This window comes from Vulpes vulpes, chromosome 5 (genome assembly GCF_048418805.1).
Source record: "Vulpes vulpes isolate BD-2025 chromosome 5, VulVul3, whole genome shotgun sequence".
Classification (NCBI taxonomy): Eukaryota; Metazoa; Chordata; class Mammalia; order Carnivora; family Canidae; genus Vulpes; species Vulpes vulpes.
Window position 1 is genome coordinate 51,150,089 of NC_132784.1, and position 23,890 is coordinate 51,173,978.

Genomic DNA, 23,890 nt, shown 5'->3' on the forward strand with positions numbered 1-23,890 from the left:
TTGAACTTCAGCAGCACTGTGATTACAGTCAGTTGTCATCACCCATTTCCTTCCTTAATAGCAAACTTCTTGGGGCACTTGGGTGGCTCAGATGGTTCAGCATCTGCCTTCAGCTCAGGTCATGATCTCTAGGTTCTTGGATCGAGCCCGACGTTGGGTTCCCAGCTCAGCTAGGAGTCTGCATCTCCCTCTCTCTCTCTGCCTCTCACCCTGCTTGTGCTCTCTCTGCCTCTCTCTCTCTCAGATGAATAAATAAAATCTTTTTAAAAAAAGAGCAAATTTCTTAAAAGCAATATTTATCTCCATAGATAGCATGTGGTTATTAGTTCGGTTATGTATAGGTAAGAAGTTCAATAAATACATATTGAATGAATACCTACAGCAGTTTCTACAGGAGAATAGGAATAATTACATTGAGTGCAATAGTTGGATGCTTCCACAGACATAATTTTTCTAGCACTAGTGTCCAGAAAATGGGAAATCCATGCTCTACCTTTCCTGGTGTCCCTGCTATCATTTATACCAGCTTCTCCACACTGCTGAGGAATGGAGCAAATCTCTTCTACTTCATTACTGCTTTTGCTTCTCCTCACGACTGATAATCCCAGCTAAATGTCAATCATCTTTTCATTTGCTATTTGCTTTCTTCATCCGATTGTATGCTCCAATGCTGGCCTGCTTACGCAAGATTAATGCTACCAACCATAGGGCCTTTTTCCTCCTTTGCACACATACCTTTCAAAGCAAGGATCATGCACCTTTGGTAGCTTTCTTACAACCCAGTAGCACCCGGGTTTCTATTATCCTTATTGGAAAAACAGCATGGCCAATGGATTTAGGACTCCCTCCATATTTAATGACTAAAGATACTCATGGCTTAAAGATACTGATTTGAAACATCACCTGTTTCAAACGTGATGTTTCACATACAAGGACTCACTGAGATCCCACCTGAGAAGAAGTGACAGGCAGGTCTTTCAAGTTTCAAAGTTCTCTCTTCAGAAGATACAAAGCGAATGTACTTCTGTCTTCCACTCTTCACCTCAATTTGCTTATCAGGCAACCATCAGTTCTATCATTGTTCCTTAATTTGGAGACAGAACTAGTAAGTTTTGGTCAAGCCCTATGATTCATTTCCTTACTTTCAAGCAAGGTCATTGCAGTTCCCATTCAGAGCTCTGTCAAGTGCTGCCCCTGGGGGGAGGGGATGCAGCCTGTGTCCTCTGAACCTCAAAGAGCTTTGGTGGGGCAATGAGTCATTCATTCCCTAATGCCTTTTCCAAGTGCAGATAAAGCTTACAGTTGGTTAAGTGATGGGCAAGGTGTGGAATGAAGGTTGGCACCGGCCTAGGGGAAAAAAAGTACATTTCCTTTTCCAAAGTGAAATATTTATTTTAATTGGCTCACAATAAATAGTAGGGTAATTGTAACTAACAAAACAGAAGTGCACTTTGGGGAACAGGCACAGTAGAGAAAAGGGGGAAAAAAGTGCATAGAGATGGAAAAATTTTGCATCAATCTTTTTTATGACTTAGAGCAATTTTATAGGATTATAAAATTTGCTGCAATTAGTAGCTCAGTAGAGTAATTTTGAATCCGACTTTAGGAGCTAGAAGGTCCTTTATGAAGTAACAGATTCAAACCCCCTCCCATCCCTTATATTGTAGATGAAAAAAAAAATTGAGGTCAGCGTGTCAAGACAGGATCAGTTTCTTAATTCCTTTTGTGTATCTCCAGTTGAAAAGTTTGGGTGAATCACAAGTCTTTCTTGCCTTGCTGTAACCTCTAGAATTATCTACACACAGAGACAAAGCTGCAGCTGGCTGGCAGTCCATCGCCTTTCCTGCCCGCAGTCCCAGGGGATCCAGGCTGGGGTAAGGGACAGCTCTTCACGTGATCCTCTGTGCTCCCAAAGACGCGTCCCGTTCATCAGGATGTCTAGAGGTGGAAGTTTGGGTTCTCCTGACCCCTCTGCATCTCTCAGTTAAATGTTCAGGTTGGTTTTGAGCTTCCCAGGGCTCCAGAGATTTGGAATGTGGTGCAGAGGTACAGAGGTAATGCTTAAGACAGATGCTTCTAAAACATAATAATGTGACTCTTCTGCTTAAAAGCCTTTAAAGCCCTTCATTGCCAATACCGATGTTTCATGACTTATTTTTATTTTTAAAAGATTTTATGTGTTCATTTTAAGGAGAGAGGGAGCAGGAGTGGGGAGAGGCAGAGAGAGAGAGGGAAAGAACCCGAAGGAGACTGCACACTGAGCACAGAGCCTGACGCAGGGCTCAATCCCACCACCCTGAGATCATGATCCGATCTGAAGCCAAGAGTCAGACGCTCAACCGACTAAGCCACCTGGGCGCCCCAACACGGGTGCTTTGCAATGTGGGTTTTGTGATGATTCGGGTGTGATGAGGCCAACAAATCAGCAATCGCTGTTGAAAAGATAATGAGTTACAGTTGTCCAGAGGAGGGGCCTGCCGTGCAGTGCAGGGCCCCACTGGGAAGCCACAGGGTGGGTCTGGGGCCAGTGAGAGCAATGGCAGAGCGTGGGCAGCAGCCTTTATGGTGGTTTCCTCAGGAAAGGCAAGGCAAGGCGGGGTAAGCAGGCTTAGAATTCGTTGGTTGAATAATTTTAGCGGGCTCTGGGAGGGGGCAGAGGCCATGCCTAGCTGTCTGGTACCTGACCCTGGGATGATTAGGGCAAAGGAATGCAGCCTCCTGGGGTGTGAGGGCCTCCTAGAGGAGGTGGGAGGCTGTGCTCTGGCTTGGCTGGCCCCTGTGGGAAAGGTGAGCTGGTGTCAGCAGGACCCCGGATAGCAGGGCAGCAAGAATTCAGAAAATCCAGTTCACACAGCTGGTGTCTGCAGAAGGGGGCACCTCTCACCGGTGCTCCTGTCAGGTGCTCCGGAGCAAGAGGGTGCAGTGGCCCATTTGGGGCGCTGCTGCCTGTGGCATCCTGCTGGCAGCACATCCATACGTTGAGCGTCCATCTCCTAACAGAGGGGAATCCTGCTTTAAAAAGGCCTGTTAGTCTTCATTTAACATTTTCGTCAGCTCGTGTAGCCATAAAATTCTTCTGAGAAACCTAAGGTATAGTTAGTTTTAAAGGTGTCTCGGATATGGTATCACAGACATAGCATCTGGACTTGTTTTTTTATTATTATTATTTATTTATTTATTCATGAGAGAGAGAGAGAAAGAGAGAAAGAGAGAGGCAGAGACACAGGCAGAGGGAGAAGCAGGCTCCATGCAGGGAGGCCAATGTGGGACTCGATCCTGAATCTCCAGGATCAGGCCCTGGGCTGAAGGTGGCACTAAACTGCTGAGCCACCCGGGCTGCCCTGGACTTCGTTTTGACGACAATCTGACGCTCCTGGGGTTTCTAATAAGGACCACCAGGCTGGTTTAATTAGGGTCAACATCAGGAGCTTTCCTCTGTCCTGCCTCTAAGCTCTGCTCAAACCAGTTTCCCCCTCACTCAGGAGTGGACCTCGTGCTTTGCGCCTAATGCAAGTCTTTCTAGCACCAGCTCCTCTCTGAAGTCCTTGCCAGCTTCCCAAACCCACAAATAAAAGCTGCATACCACATGCTGGCGTCCTGCTAAGCCTCCAGAATATTAACTGCCTAGTCACCATGATAGTCCTATGAGGCAGGCACCGTTCGAGTCCCTATTTTATGGCCCAGGAGCTGGAGATGCAGAGATGCTGAGGGACTTGCCCAAAGTCACAAAGCTCAAGGTGTTCAGGATGTCGTTGGCCCTGCCTTCACGCTGTTTGAATATTCTGTGCTATTGATTAAGTAATGCTGTTTGATGTTTCTGTAGGGATTTAGGTAGGTGCCCTCTCAGAGACGTGTGTGCCTTACTGTGTGCTTTCTATCGGAGTGAAGGAGTCTCCTCTCTCTTTTCACTTTCTGGAACTTTATTAGGACTATTCATTCAGAATTTGTTCAGAATTATTTCAAAGGAACTTTAATTTAAAGCTTACTTTGGCTTAGCAAGGTGATTTTCTGAGTCCTTCCTCAGAGAGACTATAAGTTCATCAGTAAACAAGAATGCAGGGAAAATTTCAAAACCACTTAAAAGCTCACTTTGTGATACTAGATCTAATACATGCCCAGTATCCTCCTGCTAACTCGTTGTCATACACTCATTACGGGGAGCATTTTGAGAACTATCTCAGAGTAAACGGGTTCAACCAGGAAAGCAGGACCAGTAGGAGACAGATAGTATGAGATTTTATTGCAAGGAATTGGGTTATGTGATTGTGGGGCTGGCTGGTCACACCCAAAATCCACAGGGCAAGCTGGGAATTCTGGAACATTCTGCAGCTATTGTCCCCAGCCAGAATGTCTTCTTCAGGGAAGCCTCAGTCCTGTTCTGAAGGTCTTTCAACCGAGTGAATCAGGCTCATCTAGATTATGTAGGAGAACCTCTCTGAAGTAAGTCACTGGTTATGGACTTGAGTCACATACACACAGCAATGCCTGGGCTATGAAGATTTTATTTATTTAATTATTCTTAGAGAGAGAGAGTGCAGGGCGGGGGGAGGGCGGGAGGAGAGACTCCCAAGCAGACTCCTCATTGAGTCTGGAGCCCAACATGGGGCTCATCTTATGACCCTGAGCTCAGGACCTGAGCTAAAATCAACAGTCGGCTTATTAACTGACTGAGCCACTCAGGAGCCTAGGACAAGCGTCTGACTGAATAGCTAGAACTGTAGCCTTGCCAAAGGCAGGCGCTCAACCGCTGAGCACCCAGGCTTCCCTAGGTGTCTATTTGTGTTTGAAGAAAAGTAGTTTATTTAGGAATATCCTAGGGAATAAATGCAATGTTTTAATCATTTAAGTGTCCTCCCCATCAATTGGCCTGAAGCATGTGACACTGCACATTGGTGGTTCTGGCCATACTGCTATCTTCTGATCCCCTTCTGCTCTCTCTCTCTCTTGGTGGTCTGGACATAAACATCTTGAGTTTCTATTAACCTAGAGCCTTAGTGACCTTCTATGGAAAAGGGAATCATTACAGTTCTGGCCTCCTCGGGCTACCTGGAGGACTACTTGAATTAGAGAAATCACCAAGTGTGCATGAGCGTGTGGCACACAGTGAGCCATACACCCCTGTAGGAGTAGTATTGTCATTGTTTCCCTCTGGTTGACGTCGTCTTCCCTTAAATGACAGAGGTTTTCTGCAGGAGATGTCTAGAGGCTCTGATGTTATATTCAGAAACATTTTAATGGGACGCCTGGGTGGGTGACTCAGTGGAAGAGCATCTACCTTCAGCTCAGGGTGGGATCCTAGGGCCCTGGGATCGAGTCCCGCATCAGACTCCCTGTATGGAGCCTGCTTCTCCCTCTGCCTATGTCCCTGCCTCTCTCTCTCTGTGTCTCTCATGAATAAATAAATAATTTTTTTAAAAGAAACATTAAAAAAACTTGGCATTTATCAATTCCCATCTAATGCAAAATGTATCACTTTCAAGGACTTGTTTTCTGTCATTATCTTTCCATGGCTGTAGAGACTCACACCCCTGGCAGAGTGGTCTGCTGCACTAGCTTTTGAGAATTCCCTGCAACTTTGCTACCAGGCCCAGTGGGTGGCCTGTCAGAGGGAGGAGCCTTTAACCAAACATGACGGGTTACACTGCTCATAAGCACGGAGTGTGTTCAAAGACCTGTCTAGGCAGTAAACCAGTTTTTCTAAGTAGCTTCCTTTTGACATAAATAAGTGTTTTATTATCGTCTTGTTATGGAGGAAGATACTAAGATGCAGAGAAAGGGTGCCTTCTCCAGCTTTGGCTCCAGAGTTAATGATGCGGTGTTCCAGATGTCTAGGTCCTCACCTGCCTGGATCTGGATAAAACTGGCTATTCCTGAATACTGAACTCGCTCGTCTTTCTCAGTAGGCACCATGACCCAATCCTAGGTGGGTTGGTCAGGAAAAACTCTGGCTTTCTTCTCAAATTCTTTTCCCCTGGCACTCATGGCAATGGTGTGAAAACAGAGTTCATTTGCCAGCAGTGACATTTTTCCTCATTCGCTTTTAGAGGAGTACAGCAACATTTCTTAGGGGAACAAAGTGGCGGTGGCCACCGTGGAAACAGAAGGCAAGGGCTTACTGCATTATCAGAGGAACCTCTTTGCAGATATGCTCTCAGCTGTTTGGAGGCATGAGAGGGGACGTCTGTGGTGAGTGATAAGGGGGATCACCTCCATAAACTGGTGGAGACTGTATATGCTGTTGTCCCATATTGAGGACAACACTTATGTTACTTATGTTACAAAGTCTTCGAGATCTCCTATCTCAGAGCTGTTGACTATGTATGTAGAGCCTGAACAGCTGGTTCCCTTCCACTAAGGGTGCCCTTCCTGATTCACATTTCTGCATCACTTAAGAGACTGTGAAGCCCTCAGGTGTGATCATGTAGGTCTTTTCTCTTGGCATCTATGCACTTCCTAGAGGAGGGTTCAAAACATGGCAGGTGCTCAGCAAATGCTGGTTGAGTATGTCATTCATGGATCTACTGAAGTGTTCCTAGGTTTGGATGGAATGGTCAAGAAATTAACTTCTTAGTACTTAAAGCTACTAGAAACATGGATTCAGAAATGGTTTCACAGGCGAAAGATCCAATAATAGATGAGTGTTTTTGATTTATATGAGAAAAGGATTCAGATGTAGACCGAGTACCGAGAAATGGGATGGATTTTCTAAGGGAAAGCCACTTCTCATGGGGTGAGTACATATTTTATGGACTTTTGGTAACATTGCAACTGAATGATCTATGTATTGAGATAATGAAAATATATAATCTCATTTTCATGTAAACACTGTTACTTAGGTTAATAATAACCTCAATTTAGGAGCTAGGACTAAGGCTATGGATTCGATATTGAGTAAATGTCATTAAGAAGAGTTGATGGTAGGTAGGAATAATCATGGGGATTATTCCATGGGGAATAATCATGAGATCAAATCATGATAAAGCCACTGTTAATTCTAATTCGAACAATCGATATATTAAGTCATCTCAATAAGTTTTCAACACTCATACAAATAGGGGCTGAATTCACAGATTTAGACCATTTCCTGAATTCTATTTTGGAGTTTCACATACATGCTTGTGGCCTGAGATAGGCAGATGGAGGAAATATTTTACCATCTTTAGAGCCTTTATCTTGTCTGAAAGCCAAAGTGGAACTCTCTTGCCTTTGGCCATTTAGTTCCTGAATTATAAGAGAAGCTGCTAATTTTCACTGCTGCTTTTTGTTTTTTTAACTTTTTTTTTTTTAACTGACAGATGAAATACTCAACATGTATGCACTTACTTAATTCTGGAAACACTGTGAGGAAGTCAACACTGTTCTCTGATTTTCAGATGAGGAAGTACAAGTGCAGGAGCCTGGTCACACTGCTACCACCCGGCAGCCAGGACACCCCAGGCAGGCTGACTCCATGTCTGCACTTGACCCCTGAGCTCTGCAGCCTGCAAGGCACCTTGGGTCCCTGGTTAAAGTTCATGTCTGGCCTATCCAAATTCTGGAAACCAGTGTTAGATGACATTCAAATATTGATAGGATATCAGCCACGAACATAAAATTGGGGCATGCTGTGTTTACTGCATTCTTTGAATGATCAAAATGCAGGGTGACTTCCAAAACAAAACCCCTATAACCAGAGGAACAGGATTCATCACAGCTCAGGACAAACAAACCTTGGTAATATGGAGGGTTGGGGACCCAGACTTGTCCTCGATCCCTGGCTGCAGCCAGATTTTCTCCCTCCCCTGACTTATAGTAGAATACTTGCCTCTAGTTGGGATATAACCATTTCTGGGTCTTTTGGTATTTGTTCAAATTCATCCAGGCATTATTGACATTTTCCTGGAAATCACACAATATTCTTTCATTTGTTTTAACACTGAGATGTGTTTCATATGAGGAGACACACTGTGTTTTGTTTTTTGATTTTTGTTTTTTTTTTTTACATTTCTCTATCTGCCCCCGCCCTACCCTCCAATTTTGGATAAGTAAATGTGAAGAGAAAGAGGTACAAAAATATAAAATCTACAAAAATGACATGGATGTGTTCGCCATGCCTAAATGAACTAATGAAGCATCTTGAAGATTCTTTCTTTGTGTCAGTTACACTGGTCTCTGTCATATTTGTGCAGTGTAGCTCCCTGCATAGGAATTGTTTAGTTTTCTGAAATGTATGTAAGAACGGTAAACAAGGGGATCCCTGGGTGGCTCAGCAGTTTGGCTCCTGCCTTCGGCCCAGGGTTTGATCCTGGAGTCCCTAGATCAAGTCCCACATCAGGCTCCCTGCATGGAGCCTGCTTCTCCCTCTGCCTGTGTCTCTGCCTCTCCCTCTCTCTCTCTCTCTCTCTGTCTCTGTGTCTCTCATGAATAAATAAATAAAATCTTAAAACAAAAAAAGAATGGTAAACAAAGGGCACTAAATATTAATGATTAATATAAGCATAAGAACAGCTTCTAAAATAAGGTTTGGTTATAACATGCTGGATGAGAGTTGCAGCAAATCTAGACATCAGCAGCAGGAATTCTCCACGGTTTAGAAATACAGCCCTAACTGCTCATTGTACCAACACACTAGTGAAAGACCTAAGGAGGCAAAGTTCACATGAAGAAGGAGGAAGAGTCATCTTGAGAGGGTTTGCATTCAGCGTTGATTGGCTTGGAGCCCAGGCACTCGGCACCCATCTTGCCACTTGGTATTAAATGACTCACTGCATCAGTGACAGAGGGCCTGGGAATTGTGTTGTACCCGGAGAGGACAAGTGGAGCTTTCTTGGATGCAGCAATGCAGGAGCAATGTGGGCACTTTAATAACATCATAAGTCTAGGGATTTCAGTAAAAATGAAGGTACCTCCCACAAAGTCTCATTGTCAAAGTTGCTGACATGATTACAGACTTAACAAGAGTTCACCATTGATTGGCACGCACTGCACAAATGAAGAACCTGGGGTGGCCAACATAAGTCTGAAAACATATTCAATCTCAATAGAATCCAAAAAAGCCCCCCAAAAAACAGATAAAAGTGGAAAGTAATTTTCCATTTGGCAGAGATTGAAAAGGAATGCTAATGGTCAGTGTCTGTGAGGGCATTGGGAAAGAGCAGCTCACACCTGCGTGGTGGAAGCGTAAACTGATAAGAAACTCAGCCACTGCCTTCTCAGAAATACTAATGTATAAATATATATAGCAGTCTTATTTAAAACTATAACTTCTGTTTTTTATTGTCCAGGAACTGCAAACAATAGCAACTTATATATCTTCATTGTAGGAAAATGACACAATGGTTTGTGGTATATCCATACAATAAAATGCGCCGTAGGGATTACAAATGATGGTACAGAGGAATATTTAAGGACCACGAGGATACTCAGAATGTATTTGCAGTGGGAAGAATAATGTTTCTCCCCAAAAGCATCCATTTCTGTTCCTGGAACCTGTGCATCTGTTCTGTTGTGTGGTAAAGGGCAGTTGAGGTTTCAGATAGAACTAAGGCTGTTCATTAGTTGAACAGGAGTTGGGAAGATTATTCTGAATTATCTGAGTGGGGCCCCTGTAATACAAGAGTCTTTATAAGGGAAAGAGGGAGGCAGGAAAGTCCAAATCAGAGTGAGGCAGTGTGAGAGAGGCTCCGGTGACGGTCGCTGGCTTGGAGGATGGAAGGGAACACAAGCTGAGGACCATGGCAGCTTAGAGAAGCTGGAAAATGCCAGAAAGTAGATTCTCTCCTAGAGCCTCCAGAAGGGAACACGGACGGCTCTTCTGACACCTTGACTTCAGGCCAGCAGATCCATTTCTGACTTTTGACCTCCAGAACTATTAGCATAATAAATTTGTGTTGTGTCATCAGGTCTATGGTAATTTGTTACAGCCACTATAGGACATTAATGCTACATTGTTAAGTGAATAACCTCTAGTTTTGTAACATGTGCACTGAAGGATGATTTAAACACACACACACACACACACACACACACACACACACACACACAGAGCAGACCAGACTGACATGTTATACAAAATAGCTAAATTAATTGTGGTTCTATCCAGGATGTGGTAATGTTATAATTGACATATTATTTTTTTATTAAATTTTTTATTTATTTATGATAGTCACACACAGAGAGAGAGAGAGAGAGAGACACAGGCAGAGGGAGAAGCAGGCTCCATGCACTGGGAGCCCGACGTGGGATTCAATCCCAGGTCTCCAGGATCGCGCCCTGGGTCAAAGGCAGGCGCCAAACCGCTGTGCCACCCAGGGGTCCCGACATATTATTTTTGTATATTTCATTGTCTGTGTTTTCTAGGTATAGAGGTTATTACCTTGTTACAAGAAAAAAATGTTATTTTAAAATGTTGTAGAGATCATTCAGTTCACATGGCTGCAAGCTCTATTGTAAATTTGCAGTAGGAATCCTTTACAGAGAGGCTTTCATTTGTCATTCATTTTGAGATGGAGGTGGTGCTTGGGGGCTCTTCTTTCTTACAGCATAATATTTGTCCCCAAATTATAGACAACTAGTTATTGCTGGTCACATAGAAGCCCAAATAAATATCTTTCACTAAAAGGGTAAGCACTTTAGATTTTTCAGTACATTATAGGGAAATCCTTTTTTTTTTTTTTTTTTTTAAGATTTTACTTATTTATTTGAGAAAGAGAGAGAGAGCGAGTGAGCATGAGTCGGGGAAGGGGCAGAGGGAGAGGGGGAAGCAGACTCCCCCCTCCAGCAGGGAGCCCGACGGTGGGACTCGATCCCAGGACCCGGGGATCATTACCAGAGCAGAAGGCAGCCACTTAACTGACTGAGCCACCCACGCGCCCCGAGGAGAATACCTTTTACTATTTCGAGTGTATTTATTTGGCTAATGTTCCAACTCAGTCTTTCAATGTTTACTGAATTCTTCTTGCGTACTGAGCAGAGTCTGCTTGTTAAAGTATTGCATAGCCACATGACAGTGGTCACTAAAACAACTTTGTAGCAGGACTGAAAACAATGATTATTCTTTGGTCCATGAAAAAGCAGACCAGAAAAATCCACCTCTAATTACAGCTTTATAAAAAGAAACATCACAAGATTCTTTTTATTTTGACTACACCTGCCAATATAATTTCCAATGTAGTGCCGGCCACAGCATAGGGACCATGGTTTTCTCTGGAAGGCCAATAAAAACAATAAATATGCATAAGAACAATACCAGTGGTTGATGTTGAGGGTTTAACAGTAATATCAGCTAAGATACATGGAATGATTCTTTATTACTTTTAAGAGCTATATTAAATTCATGGTAGGTGGGGATCCCTGGGTGGCTCAGCGGTTTGGCGCCTGCCTTCTGCCCGGGGTGTGATCCTGGCGTCCCGGGATTGAGTCCCACATTGGGCTTCTTGCATGGAGCCTGCTTTTCCCTCTGCCTGTCTCTCTCTCTCTCTCTCTGTGTCTCTCATGAATAAATAAATAAATAATCTTTGGGAAAAAATAAATAAGTTCATGGTAGATGCCATTATTATTCCAATATTTTAAACTGAGGCCTATGGAAGTAACTTGTTCAACGTCACTTCAGTTGATCGCTGAAGAAGCAAATTAAACCAAATTAAAGTCATCTGATTCTAAAGCCTATACTATTAATCATGATTATTCTCAAAGATGATTTTTATTTATTTATTTTTTTAAGATTTTATTGATTTATTCATGAGAGACACAGAGAGAGAGGCAGAGACATAGGCAGTCCTGTGGGACTTGATCCCAAGACCCCCTGATCATGACCTGAGCCAATGGCAGATGCCCAACCACTGAGCCACCCAGGTGCCCCAACCTTTATTTTTTTTATAGATTACGTTATTTCTATAATTGGACCATATAAGTAAGTCTACAACTCTCTGCACGGAGAATTTATGGCAAAATGATTTCAGGCACCTACTGAACTGGGGTTCTCCTGCTACCTGTATAGCGTGGTACATGACTTTTAAAAACTTGCTAGTTACTCATTCATAATTTTAGCAACTTAATAAGTGAGCACTGTACCCAGAAACAATGGTAGACAGTGCTCACAAGCATGGAGAGAGGGAAGTGAAATGGAGATGTCAACCCAACCAGATAGCTTCCCCGGAAACTGTGCAGTCTGTAGCTTGACCAATGCACTGAAGGCTGGCAAGTCCCAGCTCCTTGCTTCTGTCTACACTTAACAGACTGGCACCCTGAAGAAATATTGAATTTGAAAAAGTCCTCCCAGTACTATCTTATACTCTTTACCTTAAATGGGTGAGTCTACCTTATTAAAAAAAAAAAAATCAGAAAGCACTTTGTGGAGAAAAGAAGGCTTACTAACCACTGTGTCCAGGGGAGAAGCTGTTTCCTGCCTCAGGGTGTGAATTATCTGTTCCAGCTCTCCGACTTGCTGCAGTGCCCTTTGGGCAGACTCAAACTCCTGAGAAGCTGTTTCCTCTGTTCATGGGAACCTAATTTGGCTGTTTTGCCAAGTCACAGTGTAGGACCATGTAGCCACCGGCTCTCCCCTCTGTCTAGATTGCATTTGCATTTTGTTGTTGTTAGGATTTTGTTTTTTTAAGTAAATCTCCACACCTAACATGGGGCTTGAACCCACGACCCCGAGATCAAGAGTCACACGCTCCACTGACTGAACCATCCAGGCACCCCTGGACTGTGCTTTCATCTTCGCTCTCAAAGTCCTATCTGTCCAGCAGCCTGTGCTCTGGTGGGAGACTCCCTGCCCTCCACTAACTCACTGTCTCCCTCCCTGTTGCTCCACATGATCTGTTCCCACCGCTTACTTTCCGGGAGGCCAGCACAGCTTTGGAGGCAGGTTCAGGTTACGGTTCTGTGTCTCACTGAGTGGAGGCCCTGGGCAGATTTATTTTATGAGCCTCAATTTCCTCATCTATGAAACAGGAAACATAAAGCCAGTCTCACCATGTGTGTAAAAATTAAATGAGGTATGTATAAAAATCATTTGATATGGCATCCACCAAACAGTAGGGACTCAATAATCTGTTGTCTCTCTCCTTTTTTCCCTTTTTTAGCACTATTCAAACTTAGCTGCTGTCATTTTGATTCACAGGGGTGTTGAGACTGTATTCTATTTAACCTTGTATCTCCCTGCCCCAAAGATGGTGCCTTGGGTGTACCAGGCATCAGGTAGGTGTTGTCATGATCAATTAAGTTTGTCAAAGGAGACACAGAGAAGAAATAGAAGGCACATAATCAACATTCTCTGTGTCTGTTTCTCACTCTGCAATTGAGTATGCTGATCCAGGGACACCTGGGTGGCTCAGTCGGTTAAGCATCCAACTCTTGATTTTGGCTCAAGTCATGATCCCAGAGACCTGAGATCAGGTTCTGTACTGGGCATGGAGCCTGCTTGAGATTCTCTCCTGCCTCCTCTGTCCCTTTGCACCAAACCCTGCTCTCTCTCTCTCTCTGTCTAAAAAAAAAAAAAAAAAGGAATGTTGATTCAGCAGGGGTCCAAGGCCTAAATACCAAGAGATGTTTTTACCCAGTTCTGTGGTATTCTGAGTCCTAATAGTTCTTATCTACCCTGTTACTGGAAAGAATCTCAGACCCGTGGTGGCTCTACCCAAAGCCTTAAACTTCCATTTCCTTTTCTTTTGCTGCATAGGACATTAGTGTGACAAATGGCAAAGCTGTTATAAGATCCCTAGAATAGATAATAGTGTTGTATCAATGCTCCTTCCCTGCTTTTGAAAATTGTAGTGTGGTTAGTAAGACTGAAGTATTTAGGAGTAGGGGTGGTCATTATGTCTACAGCTTACTTTCCAAATATTCAGAAAAAAAAATGTACTGTTCATATTAAGACAGAGAGAATGATAGGGCAAATGTGATAATATGTCTATATTTGGGATTCCACTTGAAGGCTATCTGGGTATTCTTTGTACTATTATTGCCACTTTTCTGTAAGTCCAAAATTGTTTCAAAAGAAATATTTCTTTTTTTAAAGCTGTTTGAGATGACGTGTTTGCATCTTCCTTGACTTATAGCCACATGAGGGAGTTACTGGACCAAAATATAGCTCTCTTTCTCTTCTCCCTAAATGAAAATGTATACTTGTGTGAATCTCACAGCCTAGGAAATGATGCTAATTGTGACATCATGTAAGCCTGGTTCAGAACTTTCGTGACAGTGAGATCTGCAAGGTAACAGGCATTTCTGATGCTTATCTGGAACTGGAGCTCCACCCTCCCCTATTCCACACCAGTGGATGCCATCTGAGAGTTTGTTCTTCTACATCAATCAGGGGTAAGTACCAAGGCTTTGCCTGACCAGTGGTGTCTGACGCGGGTGTGTTCACAGTCAGGACGTACGGTCACCTTGGGAAGGACCAGCTTTGACAAAGGAGCCTTTAATGACAGGTTTGCTTAATGGACCAGCACAGGGCTGGGTCATTTTCCAGAGCAGTGGTCCAGATTTTTGGACACAGTAACAACGTTGTTCTTGGATGGAGGAAGGAGGGTGAGGACTAACATCATAGATTGAGCACACTTCCATGGAGAATAGAAGATAAACATCGGAACAGCTCTTTCTAAATGTATTCTAAACACATTTATGTTTAATTGTCAATAAAACTAGCCTTTTCATGGTTTTCCTTGTGCTATTTCTGGCCTGTTAGATTTTTCTCCCACAGCAAACCAAGGACTCTGGGACCGACGGTGATAGCTCACGGCCTGAACCTAACTTGTAGTCAAGCTAGATGTCAAGCATTTCTGCGGACCCCTTGGAAAAGCCTTCTCTAGTGTGCAGCTCCAGAAACTAAGGGAGAAGACAGTTGAGCCAAACTTGATATGATAGAAATGCCCTGGATTGTAGATTCATGGAGAAAGTATTTTGACTCCGGCCTGTCCCTCGGCCTCCAGTTCCGCCCTCATCCTGTTACTCTCAGATGCTCTCCTGCCTTTTCCACACATCTACTTTCCAGGTGAGGGCCTCACATCTGGGGACTGAACCTAGATAGCACTAGTTGTACAAATCTGGGAGTGCCACTGGAAGCAGAAGGAAGCAATTTTGGGGAACCATTCCAGAAGCGTGACCTAGGTGTGTGTGCTGGGGTGGGTACGTGAGTGCGTGGAGTGTGAGTGTAGGTGTGCGTGTAAGTGTGCATGTAAGAGCGCATGCTCACCACAGCATTGGCGGGTACACTAAGATCTCAGCCATGCTTGACTGGCTCAGGGGAGATGACAGCACACTGGGCACTGGCCTCTGGGTCCCCAGGTGGCCTCCCTGGACAGGGCACCACTGGCAACAAAGAGTCTTTATACAGCACCTGAGCTTTGGAGAGGAGCCAGAGACGAGGACAGCTTGGGATATATGTCCTTGATTATCTGTGAAACAGATGCCTTCTGGAGATGTCCAGGTTTCTGGGGGACAGAGACACTGAAGTAAATGAGTGGCCAGAGAAGCAAAGAAATGGTCTCTATATTACTGCTTTTAAAAAATATGTACTATAAAGGTAATGGATTCATTCATGGGCAGATTATTTGCATTTTCTTACCTTGCTAATTTATAAAGGTTGTTGTATTTTTAAAATCTCAATTTAAAATGAATCATATTTATTTGACTACTACAGTCGCACTCTTATCTGCATTCATCAAAGCAGTGCAGATGGGCAGCTTGGGTGGCTCAGTGGTTTAGCACCACCTTCGGCCCAGGGCTTGACCCTAGAGACCCAGGATCGAGTCCCACGTCGGGCTCCCTGCATGGAGCCTGCTTCTCCCTCTGCCTGTGTCTCTGTGTCTCTCATGAATAAAAAAATAAAATCATCTAGGGAGTTGTAAAAACACACACGCCATGATCCCATCCTTCAAAAGCTGGATTTCAGGGTTTGGGATGAAATCAAAATAGCTATAGTCTAAAAAAAATCTTTAAAGGCAATTTTTAGCATTTGTTTCTTTGATGACGACTAAAAATAAGCAACGTAATACTACTACTATATAATATGATATTTGTTATCATTGTAGGATATTTGTGCTTAAAGTTTATAGTTATAACAAATTGCAACAGGTGACTCATAAAAGAAAATCATAAGTAATTACAACATTGTCTTGTTTTTGCATTGTGCTTTTAAATATTTGTTCAAAGCCATTTACAACCATTATCCTGATTTGTTCCTACAACAATCACTAACGAGAGAAGTCAAAAATCCTCGGGCTTTTCCTTAGAATAGAGACATCATGGGGCTCTCTGTCAAACTATTTTATGGGAAAGTTATAGCCATTATAGTTAACTGCCTTTTTATCACTGTGTTCTATAATTTAACAGTTTCTCAAACCTCCACACCTGTAGTCTCCTGTAATATCCACCTGGCACCTGACACCTTTTGAAATCAATTCACTCAAGATTCTACCCACAAGAGTTGATCATCCGGTTCTTCCAGATGGAAACCAGCTTGCCCAGGTACACTCTGCGTTCATAGGAAAGTCCAGAACCAACTGAGGAGAGCTGCTCTGCCCATCTAGGGCATTTTAGACCTCGGATGTTTATTAAGACTTAGAAGTATCCGCAGATCCATCATTCCTCCCGTGGGTTGCCTGGCTGAGGCAGATACTCTTATCGCAGTCTGCATGTTGTTGAAAATGCTCCCATAGAATGGAAATGAAATTGGAGATGACTATTTTTGGATTCAATTTGTTCATTTCCCATGAATACTCCCAGGAGAAAAAAAAAAGCAACAGAGACTTTGAACAATAGATATACAATCAGAATTGTAAGGGTATAATCACCTGTTAATCTCTTCTTTATTAAAATTTAAAAGCATTGGGCTGGATATAGTTTTGCTTCCGTGACCAGTAAAGTCTCAACACTCGATGGGTGTTATTTTACGTACATGATCCAACACAATCAGTGATACATTACTTGGTACTTCTCTGTGTCATCCAGTACAAATTTAGTAATTCTAAAGAGGGAAGGTTAGTTATGTTGGTGTAGAAACAACACAATTAAGTTTCAGCAGTAGAGGCATAAGTGCAGGCGTGTGCATATACCTGTGCACACACGCACCACACACACATGCGCACCGTAGACATAAGGACTGCCTCCCCGCCTCCCCGTCTGGTCCTCCAGTAGGACCTGCTGATTCTACCTCTAAATGTCTTGTATCAGTTCACCTCTCCATCTTCCCAGGGGCACCTTCCTGGAGCACCGTACCACTTCCTCACCATGTGGGCTCCCTACATCTCTTCTTGCTGAGTTCCACCCTCCCCACGTTAGCCAAAGTATTTTTCCCCTTTAAATGCCAACTGGGTCATGATTCCTTCCATTCTTTGGTTTCCCCACTGCTGTTGGGCCAGCAGACCCATGAATTTCTTTCCTTCGCACTCACCATGCGGCATCCATGACCCGAAACACCGACACACAGCTCGTGGTCCCCACGGTCTGCAGACCTCAGATCTCCACTGGAATGTCCCCTCCTCTGGGAGGTCTTGTCTGGTCACTCTGCTCTTTGCTTTCAGAGACTCTATCACGATGGGAGATCGCATATTCCCGAGCCCGGTTACTCATTTAACACAGCTTCGCAAGAGCTGGAATCCTTCTGGTTGTATCCATTTCTTTGTCCAGAGCAACGCATGAATGATTATCCAGATTTTTCAGGGGTGAGTGGAACTGGGGCAATGAGGATGAATCAAGATGTCACCACACATCTGAAAACTGGCCTCCAACCTTCTGTGGGATTTTCTTAACAGGTTAGTTGTGATTTTTGCCCTACGTTCAAGCTGGTCTAGCTCTCCTTCCCTCCTTCACACCTCTGCGAACTCTACTCTTCAAATGAAAATTTAGCCAATGCTAATCTCTGCTTCATTGTCTACAGTACATTTTCTATTTTATTTTTCTTTTTGTGCGTTTTTATTGAAATTCCAGTTAAGTGTAATAATAGTTTCAAGTGTACAATATATTGACTCAACACTTGGATACATCACCTGGTGCTCATCATAGGTGCCCCCCTTCATCCCCATCACCTAGTTCACCCACCCACCCCCCAATCCTCTCCCTTCTGGTGACCCTCAGTTTGTTCTCTAGAGTTGAGAGTCTGCTTCTAGGTTCAACTCTATTTTTTTTTGACCTTTGCTCATTTATTTCTTAACTTTGACACATGAGTGAAATCACATGGTTACTTTCTCTAACTGACTTACCCCGCTTAGCAATCTACCCTCTAGGTCCATCTGTGTCATTGCAAATGGCAAGATTTCATTCCTTTTTTAAAATTTCTGAGTAATATCCCATTGCACATATATACTAAATACTCTTTTCTTTTTTCTTTTTCCCCATATGTAGGGTCAATAGAGCTTTTTTTCTTTTTGTATCTTTACCAAGTGGTAAATGTGCTAATGCGTGGCAGGAGAGGCAGAGAAATAATCTGTATACTACTGCTTTAAAGCAATCCACATAAAGGTTGACTTGATGGGATGGTTATTTGCATCTCTTACCTTGCCAACTTGCAAAGATTGCTTTAATTTTAAAATCTCACTTGGAATATGTACATGAGCGTGTGTCTGACCTCTTCAGTCAGAGAGTAAAGACATGGTTTTATTTTTCCTTGGCACTGAGCTCTGGGCTAAATTGCACACTCATATTGAACACGTAGAAGTATCAGAGAGGATGCATGTGTTGTTATATATATATATATATATATATATTTCTCCCCTCTCTTAATTTCTCTTAACGCTTTTGAATGGTGAGGATCCAAGTTCATTTTTGCATGAAATATATATTTTTAACAAGTTTGTTTTTTTTAACAAGTTGAAATTTTCTAACATGCTGTAACCATCTGTCATTCAGTAAGTCTAAAAATCAGATGTATCAAAACATGTTGTTTTTGAAGAAAATGGAATAATTCATCTTTAAGACCTTTCTACCCCCTTAGGGATTTAAGGTCATTTTGCTTCGAAGCAACACTGACCCCCTGTGGCCAGGAGATTCTTAGGAAAAAAAAAATTTGTTTTTCTTTTTACTAAGTTTTCCTTGTAGTAATTTCTCTCTCATGGTAGTGTTTGTGTTCAGTCCACACAATTTATTTTATTTATTTTTTAAAAGATTTTATTTATTCATGAGAGACACAGACACACACACACAGAGAGAGAGAGAGAGAGAGAGAGAGGCAAAGACACAGGCAGAGAAGCAGGCTCCATACAGGGAGCCAGACATAGGATTTGATCCTGGGTCTCCAGGATCAGGCCCTGGGCTCAAGGCGGCACTAAACCACTGAGCCACCCGGGCTGCTCCACACAATTTATTTTAACTCCACAGTGTCGATACAACCATATTCAAGAATATTCAAGAATATCTCGATACAACCGTATCGAGAATCAATAATTCTCGCTCATCAAGGCAATACTTAGGAAAGGGCCTCATTTGTTGCCATTGTAGGTGCAGAAGGTAGAGTGGTGAGAGTGTGCTCACCCCGAGTTTGTGGTTACTCACAGCCTTTGCCTCACTTTTCTCCTGTTCCTTCCAATTCTATAAACGAGTCAATTTTATTTATCTCAGGAAGGTGCTGGAGTCAGAGGATCCTCATTTCTTTCTAGCTCATTGTTCTCACTCCATCAATTCACTTTTCAAAATACCTGTGTCTGATTCTCCTTATTTCCATTCTCACCATGTTTGTCTTCAGCTTCCCTTAACAATGACAGGAGCTCTCTGGGCACCTGCTCTGATTTTGCTCCTTTTGTGAAAAAAATAAGATATGATTGTCATACAGCATTCTATCAGTTTCAGATGTACTGCATAATGATTCGGTATCTGTACATCCTGTAAAGTGATCACCGCAATAAGTCCAGTTAACATCCTCATCATCCATAGTTCGGAACTTCCTTCTTGTGATGAGAACTGGTAAGATCTACTCTCTGGGGGCACCTGGGTGGCTCAGTTGGTTAAGTGTCTGCCTTCAGCCCGGATTGTGATCCTGGAGTCCTAGGATCAAGCCTCACATCAGGATCCCTGCTCCGTGGGGAGCCTGCTTCTTCATCTCCCTTTGCCTATTTGTGTTCTCTCTCTGTCAAATGAATAAAAATCTTTTTTAAAAAAATCTACTCTCTTAGCAATTTTCAGATATACAGTATAGTATCACCAACTCTAGTCACCATGCTGCTTACTACATCCCATGACTAATTTTATACCTGCACATTTGGAGCTCTTGAACCCTTTCTGCCTCCGCCTCCCCTCTCTTCACCGTCTGTTCTCCTCAGCCTCCTTTGCTCCCCCTTCTGGGGCCCCCTCCAGTCCCTGGAAACCTGTGCCAGTTGCTGAGGACCTGCTGTCCCTCCAGGATCTGTGATCAGATAAACCAGATGCCCAGAGTTTAAAACTGTCTATGACAACTTGACAGAGTAATGTTTGAATCTGATATAAAAAAAGGTGGGTCTTGGGTAATCAATGTCTTTTTCTATTCGCATTCTGGAAATCTGTTTTTGTTGTCTGCTGGTGTCTTTTACAGCGGTGCTGCTCAGCTTGGAAGTGCATAGGCCTTGGCCGCGGCAGGGGTCAGGAGCTCTCCTCTGCGTTTTCCCACTGGACACATCTGCCTTAAATATTCTTTTTTGGGTCATGATTTCCTTAGGCAAAGGTGTCTTGCGTCACCGTGTATCAGATCTAAGCTGTCTGTGGGGTTTCTAGTGAATTCTAACTTTAGTCTTGCTGTCCAATGTGAGCTTGATCTCACCTGACCGGTTCTCACACATTCATTTTTTATTTTTTATTTTTTTAGGATTTTATTTATTTATTTGGGTGGGGGGGGGAGAGAAAGAGAGAGAGAGAGAGAAAGAGATCCCAGGACCCTGGGATCATGACCTGAGCCGAAGGCAGATGCTTCACTGACTGAGCCACCCAGCCTCCTGCACACACTCCTTCAACCCCATTCTCTCTGCTTATATTCCTGAGCTGACCCCCCGAAAGCTAGCCTAGAGTTCCTTCTCTGACCCATCCAGATGCGACCATCACTTCAAGGTCTACTTCACATTCACTCTTCAGTTAGAATTTTCTGGTTATCGCAGACACTACTGGCCTTCCTCCTGCTCAGGGCCTGTGGCTCCCACATGCCGAGAGCTTTGTCTTTGGGGACAGGGCTCTCTGCACCTGCAATTTCTGTGTACTGTCCCCCACCCTGACAGACACTCTCACCCCAGCCTTACCAGCTAGTTTCTGTTTTCATTCCCATTTTATAGATGAGGAAACTGAGACCCAACATGTTAAGTGTAATATCTGTGGCTGCATAGGTTGGAGAGTGGTTGATACGCAGTCTGCATTGGGTCAGATACAACCCATGAACTCTAGTTTAGATGAAGGTAATGATGTTTGGTGGGGAACTGAGGTGAACCCATGTGGTTGTATTAATTTCCTTGGGCTGCTATAAGAAATTATTTCAACTTGGCCGGCTCAGAACAGGAGATTTATGTATCTCATGGTGTTGGAGCCTACGAGCCTGAAATCGAGGTGTTGACAGGTGTGATGGTTTCTGGAGGCTGAAGGAGAGTCTAGTCTTTTCTCTCTCTTCTAGCTTCTGGTAGTTGCCAGCTATGCTTGGCGTTCCTTGGCTTGTAACCACATCACTCCGCTATCCGCCCTATTACATGTGGCCTTCTCCTCTGGTCTCTCCCTGTTAACCCCCCCCTTTCTTTTCTCTCATAAGGACACCAGTCAGTGGACATAGAGCCAACACTAAATCCAGGATGACCTCCTCTCAGGATATTTAATTAATGATATCTTCAGGGAATCCCTGGGTGGCTCAGTGGGTTAGTGCCTGCCTTTGGCTCAGGGAGTGATCCTGGAGTCCTGGGATCGAGTCCCACGTCAGGCTCCCTGCATGGAGCCTGCTTCTCCCTCTGCCTGTGTCTCTGCCTCTCTCTCTCTGTGTGTCTCATGAATAAATAAATAAAATCTTTTAAAAAATGATATCTGCAAGGCACTATTTCCAAATAAGGTTACATTTACAGGTACCTGGGGTTAGGACAGGAACCAACCTTTCTGGAGGACACTATTCAACCCACTGCGAGGAAGGGGGATGGATTGTCTATACAATTCACATTCTTTTCATGCCTTGCTGCCTCTTGCCCATCACTTTGCAATTCAGGATTTGAGGACATACCCTGCAGACTTAAAGCCCAACATTTTACAGGGTTTAGTTTCATTCCAGCTGTTGGTACTTGCACACTATGCTTTACACATCACCTGCAGCCCCTCCGTGGCTCTCATGGCCTTAGTCACGGGGAATGGCAGGTGTCAGCATGGTGACACCTCCTTGGATGGGAGAGCTTGCCTGAGAATTCAAGGTCGCAGCACACAGAAAGTTGGTTGACACCTGTGGATGCAGCCACCCTTGTGCATAAGCAAAGGGGATGGTGTCCCCTCCCTCACACAAAAAAGCCATTTGGAAGCACTGGGGAAGGAAATCATAATTAGTAAAGCTTCTGCTGGGTGCTTGGCCCTGCCACCCATCTTACTTTATTATCATTCATGCTTTGCCCACTGAAATTCAGAGCAAGAAGGGGGGGGGGGAAAGGATCTAAAATAGCTAAATTGCAGTTGATGTGGGGGATATGGGTTAGGCTAACAAGGTTGAAGAAAAGCACTTTTGTGATTCGTTTTGAAAACAATTCTTGAAAAATAATCGAACCTCAAGGTATCCGGATCTTATCAATCAAATAAATGCTTTTATGAAAAAAAGAACAACCCAGCACTGTGAGAGCAGCTTCGTTTTTGTATTGTCACTCATGGGAAAGCTTTTAAAGCTAAATAATAAAACTGCTTATAACTTTTAGTCCTCAGGTTTCCATCATACTTTCTTCAGTGACTTCACTTTTAGGAAGTTAAAAATAGCAGAATTAATTCTGAGCACAACAGAGCCGGACTCAGAATTTCAGGCCTTGATTTGCACTTTAAGCCTTCAGGAGTAAGGGTTTTTGTTTGTTTGCTTTTGTTTTGTTACTTAGCCCTTGAGAATGTGATGGTAACTGACAGCACTTTGAGCCAAATTGACGGGTGGTGTAATTGGAGGCTGGCTGGTGGTGGGTTGGGGGTCCCCTCCAGGAAACTGAGCCTTTGAGATGCTTTTCTTTGTTTCTTTCTTTTTTTTTTAAAGTGGATTGTTTCCTAAAGAAAATGATGAATAAATGTATCTCGAGTTTAGTGCTCTGTTGAGAAGAGGCAGACTGCTTGTCTAAAATGACTAAATCTGTAAATGAGAAAATAAGATAAGAGAAAATAAGCCTGCTACCCTCTCCTGTTTGTCTTTGATACTTATTTTCATGTTGATGCTCTATTTCTCTGTATATGTTCTTGACATATTCCTATTTTATAACATCTCTGCTTTTGTGCAGTCTGACTTTATCTCGAAATTTCACGAGAGTGAAAACTTGGAAGATGATTTCACAGTTATCCGCCAGGCCAAGGAAGGACTCTTGTTGGTTTATCCGCAGCACCCCCTTGTGGCAATTCTATGCATTTCATAATTCTCGATAGTTTAAATTTTTCAAGGGCAAGGACAGGCTACCTTTGATTTATACTTTTTTTAAAGATTTTATTTATTCATTCATTCATTCATTCATTCATTCATTCATTCATGAGAGACAGAGAGAGAGAGGCAGAGACACAAGGAGAGGGAGAAGCAGGCTCCCCACGGGGACCCGGATGTGGGACTTGATCCCCAGACTCCGGGATCACGACCTGAGCCGAAGGCAGGTGCCCAACTGCTGAGCCACCCAGGTGTCCCATATACTTTATTTTTTTTCAAGTTGTTAATATAATTAGTTGTCTCTATTGCTGAATCTGTTAGTTCAGCTCAAAAGCCATTCTTAGGGCATGGAGAGGCAGTCTACCATTATTAAATTTAGGGATGAAGCTTGGA

At 43.3% G+C, this 23,890-nt stretch overlaps 1 long non-coding RNA gene across 1 annotated transcript in view; it reads left to right on the plus strand.

Moving 5' to 3' along the window:
* The window catches only part of LOC112919325 (uncharacterized), a 60,591-nt gene extending 43,769 nt beyond the window's left edge, over positions 1–16,822 (plus strand). The window contains exons 4-5 of the long non-coding RNA XR_003234865.2: positions 1,806–14,977; positions 16,318–16,822. This is a non-coding gene — a long non-coding RNA (uncharacterized lncRNA). The remainder of the gene's footprint in view (positions 1–1,805; positions 14,978–16,317) is intronic.
* The last annotated feature ends 7,068 nt before the right edge of the window (positions 16,823–23,890 follow it).